This window comes from Triticum dicoccoides, chromosome 4A (genome assembly GCF_002162155.2).
Source record: "Triticum dicoccoides isolate Atlit2015 ecotype Zavitan chromosome 4A, WEW_v2.0, whole genome shotgun sequence".
NCBI lineage: Eukaryota > Viridiplantae > Streptophyta > Magnoliopsida > Poales > Poaceae > Triticum > Triticum dicoccoides.
This window is the reverse complement of record NC_041386.1, coordinates 585,074,692-585,102,250: the sequence shown is the minus strand read 5'-3', so window position 1 is coordinate 585,102,250 and position 27,559 is coordinate 585,074,692. Positions and strand designations below refer to the sequence as shown.

General features: G+C 44.9%; 1 protein-coding gene and 2 pseudogenes across 1 annotated transcript in view; 2 read left to right on the top strand and 1 right to left on the bottom strand.

Annotated features, from left to right (window-relative positions):
• The first annotated feature begins 1,034 nt into the window (after positions 1 to 1,034).
• On the top strand, positions 1,035 to 6,522 carry LOC119283703 (annotated as a pseudogene).
• An 11,126-nt stretch (positions 6,523 to 17,648) lies between these two features.
• Positions 17,649 to 20,644, top strand: LOC119287003 (annotated as a pseudogene).
• Positions 20,645 to 20,969: 325 nt separating this feature from the next.
• LOC119287004 overlaps positions 20,970 to 27,559 on the bottom strand; it is a 13,162-nt gene continuing 6,572 nt past the window's right edge. The window contains exon 3 of the mRNA XM_037566479.1: positions 20,970 to 21,223. The gene's annotated coding sequence lies outside the window, so the exon portion shown is untranslated. The remainder of the gene's footprint in view (positions 21,224 to 27,559) is intronic.

The window sequence follows — 27,559 nt, the reverse complement described above, 5'->3', positions numbered from 1 at the left end:
AGCCATATACGCCAAGAGTACGTCAAAGACGGTGGAGCTATATACGGCAAGAGTAGGTCAAACTACACCACACATGGGAAGGAGGCGAGGAAGAAGACGTCAACCATGAAGGACGGTGGCAGTCGGTTTCTTGGTTGGGTGAAGGAGCAAGAGCCCGGGCGACTTGGAGTTTCGTCGGAGAAAGGACGGTTGCGAGGACGGATCGATGCACAAATATGCCAGCTTTATCTATCTTGTGCGTTTCTCGATCGGCGAGCCGGGGCATGGTCACCGTCGACGTTGTAGGCCGGCGTGGCTCAGGCCAGGGGGAGGCTTGATGCATGCCGCATGGGTGTCCGCGGTGGTCGTCGCATTGGCAGGAGAGCTGGCATGCCTGCCGGAGTTCGGGGAAGACGGCAACCATGCCGGCGGCGGCGGGAGAGGTTAATTTGGAGGTCGGGCGACGTACGTACGGCGGAGAAGACGAAGAGAGAGAGAGAGAGACCGAGACCGTACTATAGAAAAGGAGGAAGGGAGGCGTCGTGGGCTTTTTTTTTTTTTGAGGGGAGGCTTTGTTTCATGAAAGAAGTATTTACTTGATAGAGAAGAAAAGAAAAGGATTTGTTTTCTGGTCTTGACGTGCTCTACGGTCTGCTTCACAAACGCGATTTCATTTGTATTAAAAAAAGAAGGCGAGCGACACGTGCAAGCATGCATGCATGCGGAGTCAATCAAGGTACGACGCCTTCCTTCCTGCTTCGGTCTGCACGAGGAAAACAAATCCACATCGATCCCTTCGTTTCACATTCACAGGAAGCTGCGTCCGCGTGCCGCCGTAACCGCCCTGTCGCTCCGGCGTCGCCGAACCCACTCCGGCTTCGGCGGCGCCATGAGGCCCAAGTCCAAGTCCAAGGCCCGGTCGTCTCGGCAGAAACCGCTGGCCATGGCCAGACCGAGGTAACTTCCCCCCTAATTAACCTTCCCTTTTTCGGATGCGATGCGGCCCCATCAGTGACCGATCGATCCAGACCAAGCTCACCGTGTGTCCTCTATGCATGGTCCTTCCTAGTGACCCAATGCAGGAGCTTAAGTGCGCTCAGCACTACGATCGTGAGCATATGTTTGAGTTGAATCAAAAGCGGCTGCGGATCAAATATTGCGATCTTTATTTGACGTGCGTGCTTACGGATGCGGTCAGGGATGTGTCTGCCCGCCATGGTGGCGAGGAGAAGGCGGAGAGGAAGAAGAGCAAGTCAGCAAGACGCGTTGCTGCTGCTGCCAAGGAGCCTGCAAAACCTAACAGCGGCGCTTCCTGGGTTTGCTTGGAATGCGGTAGCTTTTTTTGTGGCGGTGCAGGATTCGAGCCGGAGGGCCATGTTAGAGCACATCACAAGGAGGAACCCGAGCATCGGTGGTTTGCCAACTCCGATAATACGGATGTACTCTACTGTTGTGAGTGTAACCAGGAGGTTCCTCTCAAGGTTTTTAAGTATCGTCCTGCGAAATCAGCAGAAGCTTCAACTGAGTTAGGGCCAAACACCAACACACTTGATCCGAAGGATGATGATGGTTTGGACAAGGAGGTTGTGACACCGCAGCAGATAGAACCGGTGGAGGTGGAGGGCAAGGGATCCAGCAGTTCGTCATCTCCTCACTCCGAGGATGATGATGGTTTGGACAAGAAGGAGGTGGTGACACCGCAGATGAAACCGGTGGAGGCGGAGGACAAGGGATCCAGCAGTCCGTCATCTCCTTACTCGGAGGACATAACCAAGGAGCTCTTTGTCGACACAAGTGCTTCAAGCAATGCAAAAGACTTCCTTGACCAAAGAAAATTGTTTACATATGTCTGCTCAAGGTGGCCCCAATTCAATACCGGCAGAATGGAGGATGCCGAAGAACTCATCCAACATTTTCTTCATGGTTTGGATGAAGAGGAAGATGAAGTACGTCAATCTTCAATGGATGCTTCAAAGAAGGTCACAATTGTTAATTCTATCTTTGCAGGCAAGGAGTCTACTACTATATCCAGCACAGAATGTGTACACGGTTCCGATGATAAACGTGAAAGCACCCTTCTATTCCGACTGCCAATTCCACATAGGAAGCACCATGTTGTAGCTTCCAGAAGCAATAAAGCTGATGCTGAGGTGCATGATGGTGATGATCCTGTATCAATTGAGGATTGCTTCTCTTTGTACACTGAGAAAGAGTTGATACCTGATTGGTTCTGTCGGTCTTGCACTGATACAGCTAATACGAACACATCTGAAACAAAACCTGTCGTGGAGTCAGGTGGTGACGAAAACCAAAATAACCAGAAACAGGAAACAACAAAAGTTTTCAGAGCTGCAAGGAAAAGACTGCTTATAACCCGAGCTCCAGATGTAATGGTGGTTAGTTTGATCAGGCAACAAAGTGCTCCTAATATTGTTGGGTATGTTAAATTGGAAGGACATGTGCGCTTCAAGGAGATTCTTAATATGCAGCCATACATGGACAAAAGGTACTGTTTTCTAATGCCTTTTGAATTATATGTTATAGAAGTGGTCTGGTCTCCCATTGATTTGCCGCTCCCACTCATTCATCCATCAACCCCTTCAGTTTTGATCCCCTTTCAGATGCAAGATTAACACATGCATGTGATTGCATCAGTAATTAAGGCACTACCCATTTTTAATAGTCTTGTTCGGATGGATAAGAAATCATTTTACCTGAATCTAAAAAATTGTTTGACCGACTATTGTAGGGAAAAACATTCCTTGACTGACTGAATATAGATCCATGCATCAACCACAGTCATAGCGCAGTGTTAGGAACTACTCCAGCTATTTGCAAGCATGAAGCATTAACTAATTAATAAATATAGCTCAAAGTTAAAACTATAATCAATAAAAACCAATCGTTTGTCCAAATTAAAAATCAAAAACTGGTATAATTGAAGTTAGCTTAGTTTAATTAGGTCCATATGCATGAAAAAGCGGGAGCAGATAGATTAGCTAGGATCCATGACATGAAAATGAACTATAATTTTTGACTTAGTATTCTTTTGTCCCTCGTCAGCGACAAACAAAGGCATGCATACTTTCTCTTCCTAGCTTTGAAAATGAACCTTTAATTAACTAACTCTATACATTCCCAGCTCCCTCCATAACCAAAGAAGATCTTCAACCACTACCTAGCTACTAATCATCCTTGTGTAGTTCCAGACAATTATTTAGGCTGAACTGGGTGTGGATATTTTCGAATTTGGCATCCCAGTATTTGTGATGTATGAGCGGGCGATAGTTCTGTATAGCTCTATGACTGCTCTGGTCATCACTATTTCCTGTAATTTTCAGATTTGACGAGAATGACAATAACACCTACCGTCTAGTTGGTGTTGCTCAACGCATTGGAGATCGGAAAGGAGGTCATTATATTGTGTATGTAAGGGCTAGCAAGATGAATGGTCAGGAACATCAAAGCAATGACAAGTCTTGGTTTTATGCAAGCGATAAGATAATCAGAGAAGCAAGTTTGCAGGAAGTTCTTGGTTGCGAGGCCTACATTCTTTTTTATGAGAGGGTGGGAGACTAAGACTTTATTAGTTATTCTGTGCTTGTTGCCATGTTTGTTTTGTTTCAATAAACATCAATGTTCTGTTTGCAGTGTTCAACTCATGAAGCCCAATCTTCTCCTGCCAATGTCACGAGTGAGGAACCTAAACTTGACGGTATCAACCTTCTGCCAATGATGCCCAATCTTGTCGGGGATTTGATTCCTCCACCCATAGATGAATTGGTCCAATGGGATGAGCGGAGGAGCCACAACGGGGATAAAAGGAGAGAGCAGCAAGTGGACAAGAAAAATGCCACACTGCTACCTATGTTTTGGGAGTTTCTTGATCAGTATGTTTATCTCGCCTTTCTATGTTTTTTCCTAATGTTACTCAACGGGTTCCAATCGAGATAATTTTATTTTGATAGGTTCACTCTATCTGGAGAAAAGGCGCCATATTACCGTTTTCAATTGTGGGGCATGCTTGTGAGAGGTTGTGGATCAAGGGAGCTGTACATCCTCTACTCGCATCTCTTGAGTCGGTCAAAGGACCTTGCAATGGGAGTCTGCAATGGTGACGAAAGGTATAATTTTGACAAAATTATCTTGTATGCAATTAAATAAAGCAATAGTTGTGTGCAAGATTTTAATACCGTTGTACTGAACATTGTAAAACAGGCTGAGGGTGAAGTTAACAGAAATTGCCAGGAATTATATGCTGAAACTTGTAACGAGTTTGAACATGGTGGTGACAGAATCCGCAAGGAATTTAATGCAGCAGCTCGACCTAAGATTTCTTGAAATGCCCAACAAGTAATGGCCTCAATCCCTTCTCTTTTGTTTTATTATTTATTCAAGGGGTGCATGGAAGCTTGTTATCCATGTGCCTGAATCATGAGTTGGTCGCGAAATCTTATGGGTTTCACCTCTAGCTTACCCCAACTTTTTTGAGACTAAAGCTTTTGTTGTTGTTGTTGTATACAAATCAGTTTTTTAATCCTAGTGTTTAAATAGATATTTTTGTATATATGTTTTCAGGCATGAAGAGTTGAAGGAGTCTTTTGGCGCTGATTTGCTTAGAAATATGGATGTCTATGGTCATATTGGGGAGCAAATTATGATACCTTTGCCTGATAAATGCGCCTTGATCCAGGGACTTAATATGTGATTAGTAAGCACAGAGCTGGGTACTCATGGGAAGGCGATTTTGACATAGAAGATATGGATATCTATGACGGCAAGATAGTCATCACAAAGAGTCCCAAATTATTTGAGATATTGCCTCGAATATCGCCTGAGATGGTCACGGCGATGGAGAAAGATTTTGATAGCATTGCAACAAAAGTGCTGAAGAAATTCATCTATCGTCAAATTTACGTGCCTTACCTAACACCTTTTCATATATTCTTGAGTGGAATGGGACAATATGCTAAATGGTGGTCAGACCCAGTCATGACGAAGGATCTGCGGGAACTAATACTGCACTATCCTTTTTTCAAGCCTTCAAGGGCTAGGTTGAACTTGCTGGTAGGCATCTTTGATGCATGGAGATCGTTCGATGAAAAAGATATGAGTCCCTTATTTAAGAAAATCTTGAAGAAGACACATGGATTGGCATGGTTAGAGGACATGGAGTCGGTTCTTAATCAGATCATCCTTGCTGTCTTTCGTTACAAAGACAAGGATGCTAACTATTATGAAGCAGAAATGCATTTCTTGATTGAGTTGTTAAGGAATCTTGCAGTAGATGGTACTGCGAAGTCCTTCGATTATCAGTGTGAGGATGGCTCCCGCAAACAAATGGTGCAAACACTTGATGAACTTGAGGTTGGCGGTGCTTACTACCTTGAGAAATTTGTGGTGGCTGCTTTGACTGCTTTGTTAGAGCAATCAGCGATGAAAGATATGTATGTCTTTGTACTGGCCCACAACTGCATTTTATTTGTCTTTTCTGTTTAGTTATATTAACTGCTAAGTATTATTTGATCTGCAGGCTGGAGTCTGTTTGGGAGTGCTACAAGAACTACAATTTCCCATCTCAAAATTAAATTAGCGATCATTCATGGAGGAGAAATATGTGGCTGAGCCAGGTACACCTTATCCTGTCCATGCAATTCATTGAGATGTGAGTTTAGTTGCTCGTGAATGAAAGAGCTTATCAGTTTTGTTGCATAATCAAGAACAAAGGAAAATATTGTTCTCAAGTCTGGTATGAGTAAATCGTACAGCTTGCTTGTTCCACCAAATGATAGCAAAATAAATTTTTATGTTCTCTTCAAGAAGTAGGCACATCACCATATTATTCAAATGGTGTCTTATCAGAGTTATAACAATTTTGTGATCTTAAAATAATCTCTTGTTTGTTCCCTTATTCTTATGCAAAATGTATTTGCTCTTTTTAATTCAAAGGTTTTCACTGAAGCTTGTTGATATTTCAGTCAGCCATGGTATTAATTGTCTGCGATATGGTTTACAGATCGTTATATCATTCTTCGCAGTTAGGTGATGGACATGTCTCCCCTTCTATTTCGTGAGCAATTCAATGGTGCTACATATCCCTTGCAAATGGCCTCTCTACATGGAAGAGAGCTGTCAGTGGCTTGCCGACTGCACGAAGACGACGAACCACACCTGATTACAATGGCCTCTACATGGATTAGCTAGTGAAGCTAGATATGAACCTGGATTCTGTTTTGCTCTGTTTGGGTCATCAGGGTAGTCAGAGTAATGTTGCTCTTTCATTCGTACGAGTAGGTGACTGCTGTTGTATCTGGGAACCTGATGTACACTGACTTTGCAATGGAGCCATGGAGTTGCAGACTTATTATTTGTCAAAAAGATTAATTGCTGGATTCTGATTTGCAAGTTTATGTTAGTACTGAATTTTGATTTGTAGAGTTAAGTGCCCTTAGCCCTCAGGCACTGCCGGGTGCCTTCCCCTTGCAACCGCGGAAATTTCCCATGATTCAGGTCTTGAAGATGAATAACATGACAGAACTTTGATGTACATTTTGGTTTGTTTTCCATAGTGGAGCCATGTATTGTTTTCTAAAAGTTAATTACTGTTCAATGGCCCTCTCTATGAGGAACTGTTCAATGGCCCTCTCTCCAGCTACGGCCTGGGCTATCCAGGGCTTAGTCGAGGCAGTGAACAGTATGAAGAAAGCTCATGTGCACCTTTGCTGAATATATGTACTGCTGGGACTGAAACTTACACTGTCTCCTGTGCACCTTTGCTGAATTCCCATGAATCCTTGCTGAATTGCTGTGAACCTTTGCTGGATATTGAGTTTGTAGTTATATTCATCAATTCTTGTGAGGTACTGGCACTTTAATTGGATGCATGAGGCGTGTGTGATGGCTGAACCATCTTCCTTATGCTAGTGATTATTTGTTTGTTTGATTACGCAGTATACCACCATAGAAAGACAGCCTCTCATCCTTTACCCGCTAGTTATTCTATTGTTGCGCTCTAGTGTTTCGCTGAGATCACCCGCGGTCTATTTCCTCTGATCTGTTGAATCTGCGAGTATTTGGAGTAACTAGCTCAATTAAAACCATATATATGTTTTGAATGCGTGCTTCAAAGTTCTAGATCCTGTGGAGAACCGACATTCTAAATCACTATACTTGCCTTCGATCAGTGCCTCATGTGGAGGCGTGGCCATTTGTGGCGGCATTGGAAGGCTCATGTTCTAGCCTGGCCAACGTGTTCCTTCGTTGTTGTTGGGTTCCGGGTTGGCTTTTAACGAAGATGATCTTGGTGATGTTATCATGTTTTGTGCTTTGGTTGCTGTCAAGTTTCCTTAATGCCTCCCCGCAAAAACAAGTGACTACTTAATTATGCAGCAAACAAACTTCAAAAGATTCAATAGAATCCAATGAACAGTCTAATTATGAAGTGACAATTTATCATATCCCAACAAACACAACCACTGATTACATTATATGGATCCCGATCATGTGAGGCAACTTATGGGAACTTTGTATTCAATCACAAGGGAGAGAGGATGCCATCTAGCTAGTATCATGGACTCTAACGTCCGAAGGAAACTATTCACACATGGTCATGTGGCAGCAAAGTCGATGAAGATGGCTCCGATGATGGTTCAGCCTATGGCAGGGTGTCGGAACAGGCCTCACAGATTGAATCTCCCCGGAACAGGACCTTGCGGCGGCGGAAAAAATCGTGAAAAATGGTACAAAGGGTTTCAGGACTTTTACGTGAAAGAATGAGCGTAAGGCAATGGCCAGGGGCCCCACGCGGCCTTGTTGGGGAACGTTGCAGAAAACAAAAATTTTCCTACGATTTCACCAAGATCCATCTATGAGTTCATCTAGCAACGAGTGATCGGATGCATCTACATACCTTTATAGATCGCGAGCGGAAGCGTTCAAAGAATGGGGATGAGGTAGTCGTACACGACGTGATCCAAATCACCGGAGATCCTAGCGCCGAACGGACGGCACCTCCGCGTTCAACACACGTACGGTCAGCGTGACGTCTCCTCCTTCTTGATCCAGCAAGGGGGAAGGAGAGGTTGATGATGATCCAGCAGCACGACGGTGTGGTGGTGGATGCAGGGCGTCACAGCAGCAGGGCTTCGCCGTATACTACGAGAGGAAGAGGTGTAGCAGGGGAGAGGGAGGCGCCAAGACTCAAGGTGCGGCTGCCCCCTCCCTCCCCCTCATATATATAGGCTCCCCTAGGGGGGGCGCCGGCCCTAGGAGATGAGATCTCCTGGGGGGGTGGCGGCCAGGGCTGGAGTGGCCCCCAAGGCAAGGTGGGGCGCCCCCCCACCCCTAGGGTTTCAACCCTAGGCGCATGGGGTGGGCCTAGGGGGGCGCACCAGCCGACTATGGGCTGGTTCCCCTCCCCACTTTGGCCCATGGGGCCCTCCGGGATGGGTGGCCCCACCCGGTGGACCCCCGGGACCCTTCCGGTGGTCCCGGTACAATACCGGTGACCCCGAAACTTGTCCCGATGGCCGAAACAGCACTTCCTATATATAATTCTTTACCTTCAGACTATTCCGAAACTCCTCGTGACGTCCGGGATCTCATCCGGGACTCCGAACAACATTCGGGTTACTGCATATACATATCTTCACAACCCTAGCGTCACCGAACCTTAAGTGTGTAGACCCTACGGGTTCGGGAGACATGTAGACATGACCGAGACGACTCTCCGGTCAATAACCAACAGCGGGATCTGGATACCCATGTTGGCTCCCACATGCTCCTCGATGATCTCATCGGATGCACCACGATGTCGAGGATTCAAGCAACCCCGTATACAATTCCCTTTGTCAATCGGTATGTTACTTGCCCGAGATTCGATCGTCGGTATCCCAATACCTTGTTCAATCTCGTTACCGGCAAGTCACTTTACTCGTAGCGTAATGCATGATCCCGTGACCAGACACTTGGTCACTTTGAGCTCATAATGATGATGCATTACCGAGTGGGCCCAGTGATACCTCTCCGTCATACGGAATGACAAATCCCAGTCTTGATCCGTGTCAACCCTACAGACACTTTCGGAGATACCCGTAGTATACCTTTATGGTCACCCAGTTACGTTGTGATGTTTGGTACACCCAAAGCACTCCTACGGTATCCGGGAGTTACACGATCTCATGGTCTAAGGAGAGGATACTTGACATTGGAAAAACTCTAGCAAACGAACTATACGATCTTTATGCTATGTTTAGGATTGGGTCTTGCCATCACATCATTCTCCTAATGATGTGATCTCGTTATCAATGACACCCAATGTCCATAATCAGGAAACCATGACTATCTGTTGATCAACGAGCTAGTCAACTAGAGGCTTACTAGGGACATGTTGGTGTCTATTATTCACACATGTATTACGATTTCCGGATAACACAATTATAGCATGAATAAAGACAATTATCATGAACAAGGAAATATAATAATAATGCTTTTATTATTGCCTCTAGGGCATATTTCCAACAGTCTCCCACTTGCACTAGAGTCAATAATCTAGTTACGTTGTGATGAATCGAACACCCATGGAATTTTGGTGTTGATCATGTTTTGCTCTAGGGAGAGGTTTAGTCAATGGATCTGCTATATTCAGGTCTGTATGTACTTTACAAATATCTATGTCTCCATCTTGAACATTTTCACGAATGGAGTTGAAGCGACGCTTGATGTGCCTTGTCTTCTTGTGAAACCTGGGCTCCTTGACAAGTGCAATAGCTCCAGTGTTGTCACAGAAGAGTTTGATTGGCCCCGACGCATTGGGTATGACTCTGAGGTCGGTGATGAACTCCTTCACCCAAATTGCTTCATGTGCTGCCTCCGAGGCTGCCATGTACTCCGCTTCACATGTAGATCCCACCACGACGCTCTGCTTGCAACTGCACCAGCTTACTGCCCCACCATTCAAAATATACACGTATCCGGTTTGTGACTTAGAGTCATCCAGATCTGTGTCGAAGCTAGCGTCGACGTAACCCTTTACGACGAGCTCTTCGTCACCTCCATAAACGAGAAACATTTTCTTAGTCCTTTTCAGGTACTTCAGGATATTCTTGACCGCTGTCCAGTGTTCCTTGCCGGGATTACTTTGGTACCTTCCTACCAAACTTACGGCAAGGTTTACATCAGGTCTGGTACACAGCGTGGCATACATAATAGAACCTATGGCTGAGGCATAGGGGATGACACTCATCTCTTCTATATCTTCTGCGGTGGTCGGACATTGAGCTGAGCTCAATTTCACACCTTGTAACACAGGTAAGAACCCCTTCTTAGACTGATCCATATTGAACTTCTTCAATATCTTATCAAGGTATGTGCTTTATGAAAGACCTATGAGGCGTCTTGATCTATCTCTATAGATCTTGATGCCTAATATATAAGAAGCTTCTCCAAGGTCCTTCATTGAAAAACTTTTATTCAAGTAGGCCTTAATGCTGTCCAAGAGTTCTATATCATTTCCCATCAAAAGTATGTCATCTACATATAATATGAGAAATGCTACAGAGCTCCCACTCACTTTCTTGTAAACGCAGGCTTCTCCATAAGTCTGCGTAAACCCAAACGCTTTGATCATCTCATCAAAGCGAATGTTCCAACTCCGAGATGCTTGCACCAGCCCATAAATCGAGCGTTGGAGCTTGCACACCTTGTCAGCATTCTTAGGATTGACAAAACCTTCCGGCTGCATCATATACAATTCTTCCTTAAGGAAACCATTAAGGAATGCCGTTTTGACGTCCATTTGCCATATCTCATAATCATAGTATGCGGCAACTGCTAACATAATTCGGACAGACTTCAGCTTCGCTACTGGTGAGAAAGTCTCATCGTAGTCAACCCCTTGAACTTGTCGATAACCCTTAGCGACAAGCCGAGCTTTATGGATGGTCACATTACCATCCGCGTCTGTCTTCTTCTTAAGGATCCATTTATTTTCTATGGCTCGCCGATCATCGGGCAAGTCAGTCAAAGTCCATACTTCGTTTTCATACATGGATCCTATCTCGGATTTCATGGCTTCTAGCCATTTGTCGGAATCCGGGCCCGCCATCGCTTCTTCATAGTTTGAAGGTTCACCGTTGTCTAACAACATGATTTCCAAGACAGGTTTGCCGTACCACTCTGGTGCGGAACGTGTCCTTGTGGACCTTCGAAGTTCAATAGCAACTTGATCTGAAGTTTCATGATCATCATCATTAACTTCCTCTCTAGTCGGTGCAGACACCTCAGGAACATTTTCTTGAGTTGCGCCATTTTCCGGTTCAAGAGGTAACACTTCATCAAGTTCTACTTTCCTCCCACTTACTTCTTTCGAGAGAAACTCCTTCTCTAGAAAGGATCCATTCTTGGCAACAAAGATCTTGCCTTCGGATCTGAGGTAGAAGGTATACCCAATAGTTTCTTTAGGGTATCCTATGAAGACGCATTTTTCCGACTTGGGTTCGAGCTTCTCAGGTTGTAGTTTCTTAACATAAGCATCGCATCCCCAAACTTTTAGAAACGACAACTTAGGTTTCTTCCCAAACCATAATTCATACGGTGTCGTCTCAACGGATTTCGACGAAGCCCTATTTAAAGTGAATGCGGCAGTCTCTAAAGCATAGCCCCAAAAAGATAGCGGTAAATCGGTAAGAGACATCATAGACCGCACCATATCTAATAGAGTGCGATTACGACGTTCGGACACACCGTTACGCTGAGGTGTTCCAGGCGGCGTGAGTTGTGAAACTATTCCACATTTTCTTAAGTGTGTGCCAAATTCGTGACTCAAGTATTCTCCTCCACGATCTGATCGCAAAAACTTGATTTTTCTGTCACGTTGATTTTCAACCTCACTCTGAAATTCCTTGAACTTTTCAAAGGTCTCAGACTTGTGTTTCATTAAGTAGATATACCCATATCTACTCAAGTCATCAGTGAGGGTGAGAACATAACGATAGCCACCGCGAGCCTCAACACTCATTGGACCGCACACATCAATATGTATGATTTCCAATAAGTTGGTTGCTCGCTCCATTGTTCCTGAGAACGGAGTCTTGGTCATTTTACCCATGAGGCATGGTTCACACGTGTCAAATGATTCATAATCAAGAGACTCTAAAAGTCCATCTGCATGGAGCTTCTTCATGCGTTTGACACTTATGTGACCAAGGCGGCAGTGCCACAAGTATGTGGGACTATCATTATCAACCTTACATCTTTTGGTATCCACACTATGAACATGTGTAGCATTACGCTCGAGATTCATTAAGAATAAACCATTCACCATCGGAGCATGACCATAAAACATATCTCTCATATAAATAGAACAACCATTATTCTCATATTTAAATGAGTATCCATCTCGAATTAAACGAGATCCCGATACAATGTTCATGCTCAAAGCTGGTACTAAATAACAATTATTGAGGTTTAAAACTAATCCCGTAGGTAAATGCAGAGGTAGCGTGCCGACGGCGATCACATCGACCTTGGAACCATTCCCGGTGCGCATCGTCACCTCGTCCTTCGCCAGTCTCCGTTTATTCCGCAGCTCCTGCTTTGAGTTACAAATGTGAGCAACTGCACCGGTATCAAATACCCAAGAGCTACTACGAGTACTGGTAAGGTACACATCAATTACATGTATATCACATATACCTTTCGTTTTGCCGGCCTTCTTGTCCGCTAAGTATTTGGGGCAGTTCCGCTTCCAGTGACCACTTCCCTTGCAATAAAAGCACTCAGTCTCGGGCTTGGGTCCATTCTTTGGCTTCTTCCCGGCAGCTTGCTTGCCAGGCACGGCAACTTCATTGCCGTCCTTCTTGAAGTTCTTTTTACCCTTGTCCTTCTTGAACTTAGTGGTTTTATTCACCATCAACACTTGATGTTCCTTTTTGACTTCTACCTCTGCTGATTTCAGCATTGCAATACTTCAGGAATGGTCTTTTCCATCCCCTGCATATTAAAGTTCATCACAAAGCTCTTGTAGCTTGGTGGAAGCGACTGGAGGATTCTGTCAATGACCGCATCATCCGGGAGATTAACTCCCAGCTGAGTCAAGCGGTTATGCAACCCAGACATAGTGAGTATGTGCTCACTGACACAACTATTTTCCTCCATCTTACAGCTGAAGAACTTGTCGGAGACCTCATATCTCTTGACCTGGGCATGAGCTTGGAAAACCATTTTCAGCTCTTCGAACATCTCATATGCTCCATGTCTCTCAAAACGCTTTTGGAGCCCCGGCTCTAAGTTGTAAAGCATGCCGCACTGAACGAGGGAGTAGTCATCAGCACGTGTCTGCCAAGCGTTCATAACGTCTTGGTTCTGTGGGACGGGTGGGTCACCTAGCGGTGCTAGTAGGACATAATCTTTCTTGGCAGCTATGAGGATGATCCTCAGGTTCCGGACCCAGTCCGTATAGTTGCTGCCATCGTCTTTCAGCTTGGTTTTCTCTAGGAACACGTTGAAGTTGAGGACAACGTTGGCCATTTGATCTACAAGACATATTGCAAAGATTTTAGACTAAGTTCATGATAATTAAGTTCATCTAGTCAAATTATTCAATGAACTCCCACTTAGATAGACATCCCTCTTCTAGTCATCTAAGTATAACATGATCCGAGTCAACTAGGCCGTGTCCGATCATCACGTGAGACGGACTAATCAACGTCGGTGAACATCTTCATGTTGATCGTATCTTCTATATGACTCATGCTCGACCTTTCGGTCTTCTATGTTCCGAGGCCATGTCTGTACATGCTAGGCTCGTCAAGTCAACCTAAGTGTTTGCATGTGTAAATCTGTCTTACACCCGTTGTATGTGAACGTTAGAATCTATCACACCCGATCATCACGTGGTGCTTCGAAACAACGAACTGTCGCAACGGTGCACAGTTAGGGGGAACACTTTCTTGAAATTATTATGAGGGATCATCTTATTTACTACCGTCGTTCTAAGTAAACAAGATGCAAAACATGATAAACATCACATGCAATCAAATAATAATAGTGACATGATATGGCCAATATCACATAGCTCCTTTGATCTCCATCTTGGGGCTCCATGATCATCTTGTCACCGGCTTGACACCATGATCTCCATCATCGTGTCTCCATGAAGTTGCTCGCCAACTATTATTTCTACTACTATGGCTAACGCGTTTAGCAATAAAGTAAAGTAATTTACATGGCATTTCTCAATGACACGCAAGTCATATAAAAAATAAAGACAACTCCTATGGCTCCTGCCGGTTGTCATACTCATCGACATGCAAGTCGTGATTCCTATTACAATAGCATGAATATCTCATACATCACATATATATATCATTCATCATTCATCACAACTTTGGCCATATCATATCACAAAGCACTTGCTGCAAAAACAAGTTAGACGTCCTCTAATTGTTGTTGCAAGTTTTACGTGGCTGAAATAGGGTTCTAGCAAGAACGTTTTCTTACCTACGTGAAAGCCACAACGTGATTTGTCAACTTCTATTTACCCTTCATAAGGACCCTTTTCATCGAATCCGCTCCAACTAAAGTGGGAGAGACAGACACCCGCCAGCCACCTTATGCAACTAGTGCATGTTAGTCGGTGGAACCGGTCTCACGTAAGCGTACGTGTAAGGTTGGTCCAGGCCGCTTCATCCCACAATACCGCTGAAGCAAGATAAGACTAGTAGCGGCAAGAAAGTTGACAACATCTATGCCCACAACAAATTGTGTTCTACTCGCGCAAGAAGAACTACGCATAGACCTAGCTCATGATGCCACTGTTGGGGAACGTTGTAGAAAACAAAAATTTTCCTACGGTTTCACCAAGATCCATCTATGAGTTCATCTAGCAACGAGTGATCGGATGCATCTACATACCTTTGTAGATCGCGAGCGGAAGTGTTCAAAGAACGGGGATGAGGTAGTCGTACACGACGTGATCCAAATCACCGGAGATCCTAGCACCGAACGGACGGCACCTCCGCGTTCAACACACGTACGGTCAGCGTGACGTCTCCTCCTTCTTGATCCAGCAAGGGGGAAGGAGAGGTTGATGATGATCCAGCAGCACGACGGCGTGGTGGTGGATGCAGGGCGTCACAGCAGCAGGGCTTCGCCGTATACTACAAGAGGAAGAGGTGTAGCAGGGGAGAGGGAGGCGCCAAGACTCAAGGTGCGGCTGCCCCCTCCCTCCCCCTCATATATATAGGCTCCCCTAGGGGGGGCGCCGGCCCTGGGAGATGAGATCTCCTAGGGGGGGGGGCAGGGCTGGAGTGGCCCCCAAGGCAAGGTGGGGCGCCCCCCCACCCCTAGGGTTTCAACCCTAGGCGCATGGGGTGGGCCTAGGGGGGCGCACCAGCCCACTATGGGCTGGTTCCCCTTCCCACTTTGGCCCATGGGGCCCTCCGAGATGGGTGGCCCCACCCGGTGGACCCCCGGGACCCTTCCGGTGGTCCCGGTACAATACCGGTGACCCCGAAACTTGTCCCGATGGCCGAAACAGCACTTCCTATATATAGTTCTTTACCTCCGGACTATTCCGAAACTCCTCGTGACGTCCGGTATCTCATCCGGGACTCCGAACAACATTCGGGTTACTGCATATACATATCTTCACAACCCTAGCGTCACCGAACCTTAAGTGTGTAGACCCTACGGGTTCAGGAGACATGTAGACATGACCGAGACGACTCTCCGGTCAATAACCAACAACGGGATCTGGATACCCATGTTGTCTCCCACATGCTCCTCGATGATCTCATCGGATGAACCACGATGTCGAGGATTCAAGCAACCCCGTATACAATTCCCTTTGTCAATCGGTATGTTACTTGCCCGAGATTCGATCGTCGGTATCCCAATACCTTGTTCAATCTCGTTACCGGCAAGTCACTGTACTCGTACCGTAATGCATGATCCCGTGACCAGACACTTGGTCACTTTGAGCTCATAATGATGATGCATTACTGAGTGGGCCCAGTGATACCTCTCCGTCATACGGAGTGACAAATCCCAGTCTTGATCCGTGTCAACCCTACAGACACTTTCGGAGATACCCGTAGTATACCTTTATGGTCACCCAGTTACGTTGTGACGTTTGGTACACCCAAAGCACTCCTATGGTATCCGGGAGTTACACGATCTCATGGTCTAAGGAAAGGATACTTGACATTGGAAAAACTCTAGCAAATGAACTATACGATCTTTATGCTATGTTTAGGATTGGGTCTTGTCCATCACATCATTCTCCTAATGATGTGATCTCATTATCAATGACATTCAATGTCCATAGTCAGGAAACCATGACTATCTGTTGATCAACGAGCTAGTCAACTAGAGGCTTACTAGGGACATGTTGGTGTCTATTATTCACACATGTATTACGATTTCCGGATAACACAATTATAGCATGAATAAAGACAATTATCATGAACAAGGAAATATAATAATAATGCTTTTATTATTGCCTCTAGGGCATATTTCCAACAAGCCTCCCTGCATGGGTGCCCCTGGCTGCATGGGGCCCTGAGGTGGCCCCATGGCCCCTCCCGACTCTTTCTGAAACCTTCATCTACCGAAACAATGTTGTAAATCCCCAAGTTACTTTGAGCTTCATAGATATTGATTTTTTAAAGAGTCAAAAACATGCAGAAAACATCAACTTCCTATGGGCAATTATCAGGTTAGTCCAAAATAATAATAACTGATATAAATTTTTTTTTTCAAAAATGATATTGCAATATCATAAAACAACAATAAGCTCCGGCTTTGGCCAAAGACTTATCTATAAGTTATATAATGATTGCATCGGACCGCAACGAAGTGATTCAAGATATTAAATCTAGATCCGAGGGAAAACATGCAAGCATAACGAGACAAATCATCATCACTGCAAAGGGAGTTTCAGTCATGTTCCTTCATCTTCGAAGGACGAGAGTCCAATATCAAGGCACATAGCCTTGCTTAGTTCACTCTAGACCTTACTATTCGTAGACATATGTGGTTCAATCAGCCTCCAATATTGTATGAACTCTGTGATCAATAAAGTGGAGTGAGTTTGTAGCCTTAGAAAAGATGAACCCCATTACAGGTAACAGGGTCCATTTTACATGGCGAGCAAAGAATAGGAATTACCCTATGTGTGGCCCATTATATTATAGTATGAAGTAGTAGTAATCAGCCGAAATCACTAATTAAGAAGAACTCTTTACAAAGATGATTCCCACCTCCCATGTCACGACAAGTGGCGCATTGCATATGCGTCACTTGTCGCAAACCGGGAGTTCTTCATTTTTTCATTGATTCGTTTATTCAAAATGGTTTATCTCTTAAACTATGCGTCCAAATCTTGAACCGTTTTCAGCGTTGGATTCTTCGCGTCGAGATTTTAAAAACTAAATCACATGTCAATAGATTTAGACAAACTTTTTTTTCACATCTAAAAAGCTGAAAGACGCGTGCGGAAAAATAAAAGCCAAGTGACGCTCTCTCAGCCCATACCAAGTTGGAGGCTCCCGAAGTAGTAACTCAAAGCTGTTCTCCAAAAAAAAACCCCATAGCTGACTAGCAGTAAATGAGCTAGAAAACCGGGAGGGCCCAACAACAACTATTCCGGAGGCCCGGAGTTTGGTCAGCACCCGCGACGAATTCCACAAGGAGAACGCGAGAGATAGATCCGCCGTGAAGGCCCAACGGCGGCTCACCGAAACCCGGGGCCGCCGCCGGCCAGCCAAACCCCACCCGGCGCACCACTCGCAGTCCCAGGCAGAGATGGTGGCGATCTCGATGTACCGGGGCAACCTCCACCGGGGCGGGGACGACGCCGCGCGCCGCTGGCCGGTGCCCCAGCCCACGCTCTCCGCGTCCCAGTTCCGCCGCCTCCTCCACCGCCGCTCCCTCGCCGTCTCCCGCCTCGCCGGGGCCCCCCGGCCCAACTCCCCCAACCCCCGCCCGGACGACGGCGCCGCGGGGCCCGTGGCCGTGGGGGAGGCGCGGGAGGTGGGCGGGGGTGAGCAGCAGCAGCATCAGGCCGAGCGGCAGGAGGAGGAGGGGCATGATGCGCCGATGCAGCAGCAGGGGAGGAAGAGGGACAGGGTGTGCAGCAGCCACAGGGGGAGGAAGAGGGGCAGGACGAGCAGCAGCAAGGAGAGGAGGAGGAGCAGGAGGAGGGGGCGGTGGAGGATGTGGAAATGGACGATGCGGGGGAGGTGGTCGCCGGAGACGTCGATGCCGGCGGCAATGGTGACCCCGAAGAAGGGCAAGGCGAAAGCGAAGGCTTCGACCCCAACTCGGAGGTGAGGCTCGTGAAAACTCATGGCTCCTCATAGCTTCCTGTTGATCTATGTGGGATTTTAGCTGCCATCCTGCTAACAATGGCCTTCATTTGGGGACCCATGTAGATTTTTTGAGATTAGATTCATGTCATTGGTGGATGGCTACTTGTGAAGCCCCGACAGTAGATTTTTGGAATTGCCACTCGTCATGGTATTGTGGTGGTTCTTTTCTATCTTTGAATCTAGACTTTTAGCACATTGTTGGAAGTAGGATGAAATTCCTAGGTTGTCTTCCGTTTCTGGGTTGGAATAAGCCAATAAGTAATGATGCTTTTGAGTTTTATATATCCTACTCAACAATTAAGCTTCTTAGCTACAACAGCTAGCTCTTTCCTGAGAATACAATATATTATTGGTTGCTGCTGAACAACAGTTTAATTCCTGAGTTTTCACGGAGATTTTGTTGAGTGCTTTGTGATTCCTGAGTAGAATTAATTAACCACACCACACATACTGTTCTTGTTTGCAAGCTAACTACCTATGCTTGGAAACTTCGTGCATTGTGCTTGCGAGCACCAAATATGTGCTTGTTCTCTTTTTCATCTAGACCTCTGAGTCCTATTTCTGTTTTAGGTGGGTCAACCTGATGGAGTTGAAGAAAGGAAGAGAGAGTTGACTGACAAGCTGGATACCTTGAGTAAGAAAAAGCATGATCTTGTGCAGATGCTGAAGCAGGTAATTTTCTCATTGTTTTGGCTGCCGCTTATGGTTCAGAACAAGTTGCTATGTTCTTCATCCCCTGTTACGTTTCTGTCTGCATAAGTAACTGAACCTTGAATACCATCTGACCTTCGGTGGTCGACAACTTCAGGTGATAATGTGTGTGGCTTTGACTGTTTTCACCATTAATCGAGTAGCCACTTGAAATACACTGGTTCGAATGAGTTTTTCTTTTATTTGAAATATATGAACCGAAAAATTGTAAACTTGCTATCCCATCTGAATGTGGAACTGATTAAATAAATGATAAACCCATAGTTTAAATTTGCACTGGTTTCTAATGAAGTACTTCAACAAATTTGAATTGTACAAAGTTCGCCACCATGGACAGGAAGGAGCGTTCTGCAAAGTAATTGGAGTTGCTTATATATGTGAACTGACATAAGAAACGGGTGGAATTTGTAATAGGCTTTCAAATTCTCCAGCTTATAATATTTTGTACTTGTTACTCTATCAAACACGTCTCTTCATCAAATATATTTTAAAAATATTAATCATGTTGCCACATATGCAATGTAACCTTGTTGTCTGTATACAGAGTTGCACAGTAAGTACAAACTTTTTGGTGGTCACATGCTCTATTTTCTTCGAATAATTATCCGGGGGGTGGTCACTAGCCAGTAGCCAGTGTACTAAGTAGGATTAATTTTGGCCGCTTGACAGATTTTAAATGCCGAAGAGGAAATCAGAACACGTAGCATGCAGGCTTCACTGCGTGCTGCCATGCCTCAGCCGCCAGAAAACACAGCTGATGGAAGTGTTCCTAGACAGGTGCCCAGAATGACCGTTGATGTCAATTTCAGCGAGTTTGCTGGGGAGTCAGATGCTGGTTCCAACCAGGGCACTCCTGGGCGCCCCTTGCATCATGTTCACAGTATTTCCCCTTCAACAGCCTCTTTTGCTAGGTCTCCATTCGGTTCTCGCAACCACAACCCTGTAAGTTTTCGCAATGGCCATGTTTCGAGCTCAAATCTATATTTTCCTGTTGGATGCTTTAATGAATCAACGTACGGTACTAGCAAAAATGAGTCTACATTAGTGAATTCGTAAATTCATTTCAGCAATAGATCATGATTTCCTTAAAGTTCTCAGGCTTCAGAATGTTGTTACATGTTTTGGATTTCCCTTTTGTATTCATCATTTTGGTGGAATTAAGCGTTTCTAGAATATGAATGATCGCTGTGATCGAACCGTGTGCTTGTCCATTTTGAGCTAAAACCACCTGTTATCTCACAGGGCAACACTCCAAGAAGTCCAGCACCTTTCTCTACAGCAAGCCCATCTCGCTTCGCAGGTACTGGGCATCAAGGACACCACCCCTCAGCATCACTACCAGCAGGCAACTTTGTAGCATCGTCGCCTTCCCCTGCTGCATCCGGTGGCTCTTCCTCTGTATTCAGGGACTATCGCCCGCCCAGTTCAACATAATTCCACAAAACCCGAACGGAGGCTACAATGTACATGAGTCGCCATGAATAGTTGAATGCTCTTTGCACTCCTCCTTGCATTGTTACTTTATTGGCAATATTATCAGATTGCAAAGGGCAATTCAGGGACACTAAGGTCATGTTGAAGCATCATTTTGTATCTCGGTGCTAGCGCTGCTAAAAGGGAGTCATGTTCTTCTCCGTGAGCTGAGGTCGAAATCTAATATCACTTTAATTAAACTAGAATACTTGGTATCCTAAGTTGACGAATTCAGCTTCACTGATGGCTTGTTCATGGCAGAAAGGTTGAGCTGAAAATGGAAGACTGAAAGTATATACCATGTAGTTCTGTTTTTAGTTTCCGAGCACAAAATGTATTCCTGCTGAGAATCTCAGGACTTAGTTCTTGAGTTTTATACAGACAGGTTCACTTGTTGCGCAGCAGAATGGTTGCTGCTATTGACACACAAGGAGGGAACTTCTGCGGAGACTTTTTAAAGTTGCAACAAAATGATGTTACATGCCACTACAGAAGTGCTATTGTATTGATGCACATCATCAGTTTGGACAAAAATAACCAATAGAAATCTTTCTTAAAGATCGTGCGTCTCTCGAACAAATGTAGAGCTCAGACAGCAGCGTCGAGTACCGGTAGACATACACCGTGTGTAACAATCAACAAATGGGAGTGTAGTGCTTCAATTCCTTTAGGATGCGGAAGGCTGTAAGCTACAGAAAGTAGGTAGCGTAAATTAGTCCAAGCAGCCAGAAATTAACTGATCATTAAAAGGTACACTCAATGAGAAGAACAACAATGTAAAAATCTTCTGTAATTGTAAAGCATTGACATAAGGGTGTAAAAAACCAACAATCAGCAGCTCTCCTGGGTCATTGCCAGATTCTTAGTTTGTTCCAGAGGTATTTTCCAAATTTGTCGGCACGACCTTGGGCTATTTGTTGGGGAACGTAGCAGAAATTCAAAAATTTTCCTACGTAACACCAAGATCTATCTATGGAGAGACTAGCAACGAGTAGAAAGGGGAGTGCATCTACATACCCTTGTAGATCGCTAAGCGGAAGCGTTCAAGTGAACGGGGTTGATGGAGTCATACTCGTCGTGATTCAGATCACCGATGATCCTAGTGCCGAACGGACGGCACCTCCGCGTTCAACACACGTACAGCCCGGTGACGTCTCCCAAGCCTTGATCCAGCAAGGAGAGAGGGAGAGGTTGAGGAAGACTCCATCCAACAGCAGCACAACGGCGTGGTGGTGATGGAGGAGCGTGGCAATCCAGCAGGGCTTCGCCAAGCACCATGGGAGAGGAGGAGGAGGGAGAGGGGCAGGGCTGCACCAACGAGAGATCAAATCGCGTGTTATGGGCAGCCCCTAGGCCTCATATATATAGGGGAAGGGGAGGGCTGCGCCCCCTTTAGGGTTTCCCACCCCAAGGGGCGGCGGCCAGCCTCCAGATGGGAAAGGGGCGGCGGCCAAGGGAGGATTCCCTCCCCCCCAAGGCACCTAGGAGGTGCCTTCCCCTCCTAGGACTCTTCCTTAGTGTTCCCCTTTGACCCTAGGCGCATGGGCCATGAGGGAAGTGGCGCCCCAGCCCACTTTGGGCTGGATCCCTTCCCACTTCAGCCCATGTGGCCCCCCAGGGCAGGTGGCCCCACCCGGTGGGCCCCCGGGACCCTTCCGGTGGTCCCGGTACAATACTGATGACCCCGAAACTTGTCCCGATGGCCGAAACAGGACTTCCTATATATAAATCTTTACCTCCGGACCATTCCGGAACTCCTCGTGACGTCCGGGATCTCATCCGGGACTCCGAACAACATTCGGTAACCACATACAAGCTTCCTTTATAACCCTAGCGTCATCGAACCTTAAGTGTGTAGACCCTACGGGTTCGGGAGACATGCATACATGACCGAGACGTTCTCCGGTCAATAACCAACAGCGGGATCTGGATACCCATGTTGGCTCCCACATGTTCCACTATGATCTCATCGGATGAACCATGATGTCAAGGACTCAATCGATCCCGTATACAATTCCCTTTGTCTAGCGGTATTTTACTTGCCCGAGATTCGATCGTCGGTATCCAATACCTTGTTCAATCTCGTTACCGGCAAGTCACTTTACTCGTTCCGTAACACATCATCCCGTGATCAACTCCTTGGTCACATTGCGCATATGATGATGTCCTACCGAGTGGGCCCAGAGATACCTCTCCGTTTACACGGAGTGACAAATCCCAGTCTCGATCCGCATAAAACAATACATACTTTCGGAGATACCTGTAGTGCACCTTTATAGTCATCCAGTTACGTTGTGACGTTTGATACACCCAAAGCACTCCTACGGTATCCAGGAGTTACACGATCTCATGGTCAAAGGAAGAGATACTTGACATTGGCAAAGCTCTAGCAAACGAACTACACGATCTTTGTGCTAGTCTTAGGATTGGTCTTGTCCATCACATCATTCTCCTAATGATGTGATCCCGTTATCAACGACATCCAATGTCCATAGCCAGGAAACCATGACTATCTGTTGATCACAACGAGCTAGTCAACTAGAGGCTCACTAGGGACATATTGTGGTCTATGTATTCACACGTGTATTACGATTTCCGGATAATACAGTTATAGCATGAATAAAAGACAATTATCATGAACAAGGAAATATAATAATAATACTTTTATTATTGCCTCTAGGGCATATTTCCAACAGTCTCCCACTTGCACTAGAGTCAATAATCTAGTTCACATCGCCATGTGATTAACACTCACAGGTCACATCGCCATGTGACTAATACCCAAGAGTTTACTAGAGTCAGTAGTCTAGTTCACATCACTATGTGATTAACACTCAATGAGTTTTATGTTTGATCATGTTGCTTGTGAGAGAGGTTTTAGTCAACAGGTCTGAACCTTTCAAATCCGTGTGTGCTTTACAAATCTCTATGTCATCTCCTAGATGCAGCTACCACGCTCTATTTGGAGCTATTCCAAACAACTGTTCTACTTGGAGCTATTCTAAATTATTGCTCCATTATATGTATCCGGTCTCTCTACTCAGAGCTATCCGGATAGGTGTCAAGCTTGCATCGTCGTAATCTTTACGACGAACTCTTTTACCACCTCCATAATCGAGAAAATTCCTTAGTCCACTAGTTACTAAGGATAACTTTGACCGCTGTCCTGTGAGCCATTCTTGGATCACTCTTGTACCCCTTGACTGACTCATGGCAAGGCACACTTCAGGTGCGGTACACAGCATAGCATACTGAAGAGCCTACGTCTTAAGCATAGGGGACGACCTTCGTCCTTTCTCTCTATTCTGCCGTGGTCGAGCTTTAAGTCTTAACTTCGTACCTTACAACTCAGGCAAGAACTCCTTCTTTGACTGGTCCATCTTGAACACCTTCAAGATCATGTCAAGGTATGTGCTCATTTGAAAGTACCATTAAGCGTTTTGATCTATCCTTATAGATCTTGATGCTCAATGCTCAAGCAACTTAATCCAGGCTTTCCATTGAAAAACACTTTCAAAATAACCCTATATGCTTTCCAGAAATTCTACGTCATTTCTGATCAACAATATGTCAACAACATATACTCATCAGAAATTCTATAGTGCTCCCACTCACTTCTTTGGAAATACAAGTTTCTCATAAACTTTGTACAAACCCAAAATCTTTGATCATCATCAAAGCATACATTCCAACTCCGAGATGCTTACTCCAGTCCTTAGAAGGATCGCTGGAGCTAGCATACCTTTTAGCATCCTCAGGATTGACAAAACTTTTCTGATTGTATTGCATACAACCTTTTCTTACGAAAACTAGTAAGGAAACTTGTCTTGACATCCATTTGCCAGATTTCATAAATGCAGCTAATGCTAACATGATTCCGACGGACTTTAAGCATCGCTACGAGTGAGAAAATCTCATCGTAGTCAACTCCTTGAACTTGTGAAAAACTTTTCGCCACAAGTCGAGCTTCATGGACGGTGACATTACCATCCACGTCTGTCTTCTTCTTAAAGATCCATTTATCTTAATGGCTTGCCGATCATCGGGCAAGTCCGCCAAAGTCCATGGATCCATTCTACGATTTTATGGCCTCGAGCCATTTATCGGAATCCGGGCCCACCATCGCTTCTCCATAGCTCGTAGGCTCATTGTTGTCTAGCAACATGACTTCCAAGACAGGATTACGTACCACTCTCAAGTAGTACGCATCCTTGTCATCCTACGAGGTTTGGGAGTGACTTGATCTGAAGTTTCATGATCACTATCATAAGCTTCCACTTCAATTGGTGTAGGTGCCACGGGAACAACTTCCTGTGCCCTGCTACACACTGGTTGAAGTGATGGTTCAATAACCTCATCAAGTCTCCACCATCCTCCCACTCAATTCTTTCGAGAGAAACCTTTCCTCGAGAAAGGACCTGATTCAAGAAACAATCCTTTATTGCTTTTGGATCTGAGACAGGAGGTATACCCAACTGTTTTGGGTGTCCTATGAAGATGCATTTATCCGCTTTGGGTTCTAGCTTATCAGCCTGAAACTTTTTCACATAAGCGTCGTAGCCCCAAACTTTTAAGAAACGACAACTTAGGTTTCTCTAAACCATAATTCATACGGTGTCATCTCAACGGAATTATGTGGTGCCCTATTTAAAGTGAATGTGGTTGTCTCTAATGCCTAACCCATGAACGATAGTGGTAATTCGATAAGAGGCATCATGGTATGCATCATATCCAATAGGGTGCAGTTATGATGTTCGGACACACCATCACACTATGGTGTTCCAGGCGGTATTAATTGCGAAAAAATTTCCACAATGTCTTAATTGTGTGCCAAAACTCGTAACTCAGATACTCATCTCTATGATCTTATCATAGACATTTTATCCTCTTGTCACGATGATCTTCAACTTTACTCTGAAATTACTTGAACCATTCAATAATTCAGACTTGTGTTTCATCAAGTAAATATATTCAACATCTACTCGAATCATCTGTGAAGTAAGAACATAATGATATTCACTGCATGCCTCAGCACTCATTGGACTACACACATCAAAATGTGTTACTTCCAACAAGTTGCTATCTTGTTCCATCTTACTGAAACCGAGGCTTTTCAGTCATCTTGCCCATGTGGTATGATTTGCATATCTCAAGTGATTCAAAATCAAGTGAGTTCAAACGGTCCATTTGCATGGAGTTTCTTCATGCATATACACCAATAGACATGGTTCGCATGTCTCAAACTTTTCAAAAACGAGTGAGTCCAAAGATCCATCAACATGGAGCTTCTTCATGCGTTTTATACCATTATGACTTACATGGCAGTGCCACAAGTAAGTGGTACTATCATTACTATCTTATATCTTTTGGCATGAAAATGTGTATCACTACGATCGAGATTCAATAAACCATTCCTTTAGGTGCAAGAGCACTTATTCAGGTTTAATACTAATCTTGATGGTAGAGGGAGCGTGCGATGTTAGATCACATCAAACTTGGAAACACTTCCAACACATATTGTCAGCTCACCTTTAGCTAGTCTCCGTTTTATTCCGTAGCTTTTATTTCGAGTTACTAACACTTAGCAATCGAACCGGTATCTAATACCCTGGTGCTACTAGGAGTACTAGTAAAGTACACATTAACATAATGTATATCCAATATACTTCTATCGACCTTGCCAGCCTTCTCATCTACCAAGTATCTAGGGTAATCCTGCTCTAGTGACTGTTCCCCTTATTACAGAAGCACTTAGTCTCGGATTTGGGTTCAACCTTGGATTTCTTCACTAGAGCAGCAGCTGAATTGCCGTTTCATGAAGTATCCCTTCTTGCCCTTGCCCTTCTTGAAACTAGTGGTTTCATCAACCATCAACAATTGATGCTCCTTCTTGATTTCTACTTTCGCGGTGTCAAACATCATGAATATTTCAAGGATCATCATATCTATCCCTGATATGTTATAGTTAATCACGAAGCTCTAGCAGCTTGGTGGCAATGACTTTGGGGAAACATCACTATCTCATCTGGAAGATCAACTCCCACTCGATTTAAGTGATTGTTGCACTCAGACAATCTGAGCACAAGCTCAACGATTGAGCTTTTCTCCCTTAGTTTGCAGGCTAAGAAAATCGTCGGAGGTCTCATACCTCTTGACGTGGGCACGAGCCTGAAATCCCAATTTCAGCCCTCGAAACATCTCATATGTTCCGCGACGTTTCGAAAACGTCTTTGGTGCCTCTACTTAAACCATTTAACTAAACTATCGTAGTTATCAAAACGTGTATGTTCGATGTTCGAAACATCCACAAACGACGTTTGGGGTTCAGCACACTGAGCGGTGCATTAAGGACATAAGCTTTCTACTGATCGCATAATCGCTACTATCAACTTTCAACTATAATTTTCTCTAGGAACATATCTAAACAGTAGAACTATAGCGCGAGCTACGACATAATTTACAAAAGGTCTTTTGACTATGTTCAGGATAATTAAGTTCATCTTATGAACTCCCACTTAGATAGACATCCCTCTGGTCATCTAAGTGATCACATGATCCGAGTCAACTAGGCCGTGTCCGATCATCACTCTGGTCATCTAAGTGATCACATGATCCGAGTCAACTAGGCCGTGTCCGATCATCACGTGAGACGGACTAGTCATCATCGGTGAACATCTTCATGTTGATCGTATCTACTATACGACTCATGCTCGACCTTTCGGTCTCCGTGTTCCGAGGCCATGTCTGCACATGCTAGGCTCGTCAAGTTAACCCTAAGTGTTTTCGCTGTGTAAAACTGTCTTACACCCGTTGTATGTGAACGTAAGAATCCATCACACCCGATCATCACGTGGTGCTTAGAAGCGACGAACTGTAGCAACGGTGCACAGTTAGGGGAGAACACTTCTTGAAATTTTTGTAAGGGATCATCTTATTTACTACCGTCGTCCTAAGTAAACAAGATGCATAAACATAATAAACATCACATGCAATTATATAGTTGTGACATGATATGGCCAATATCA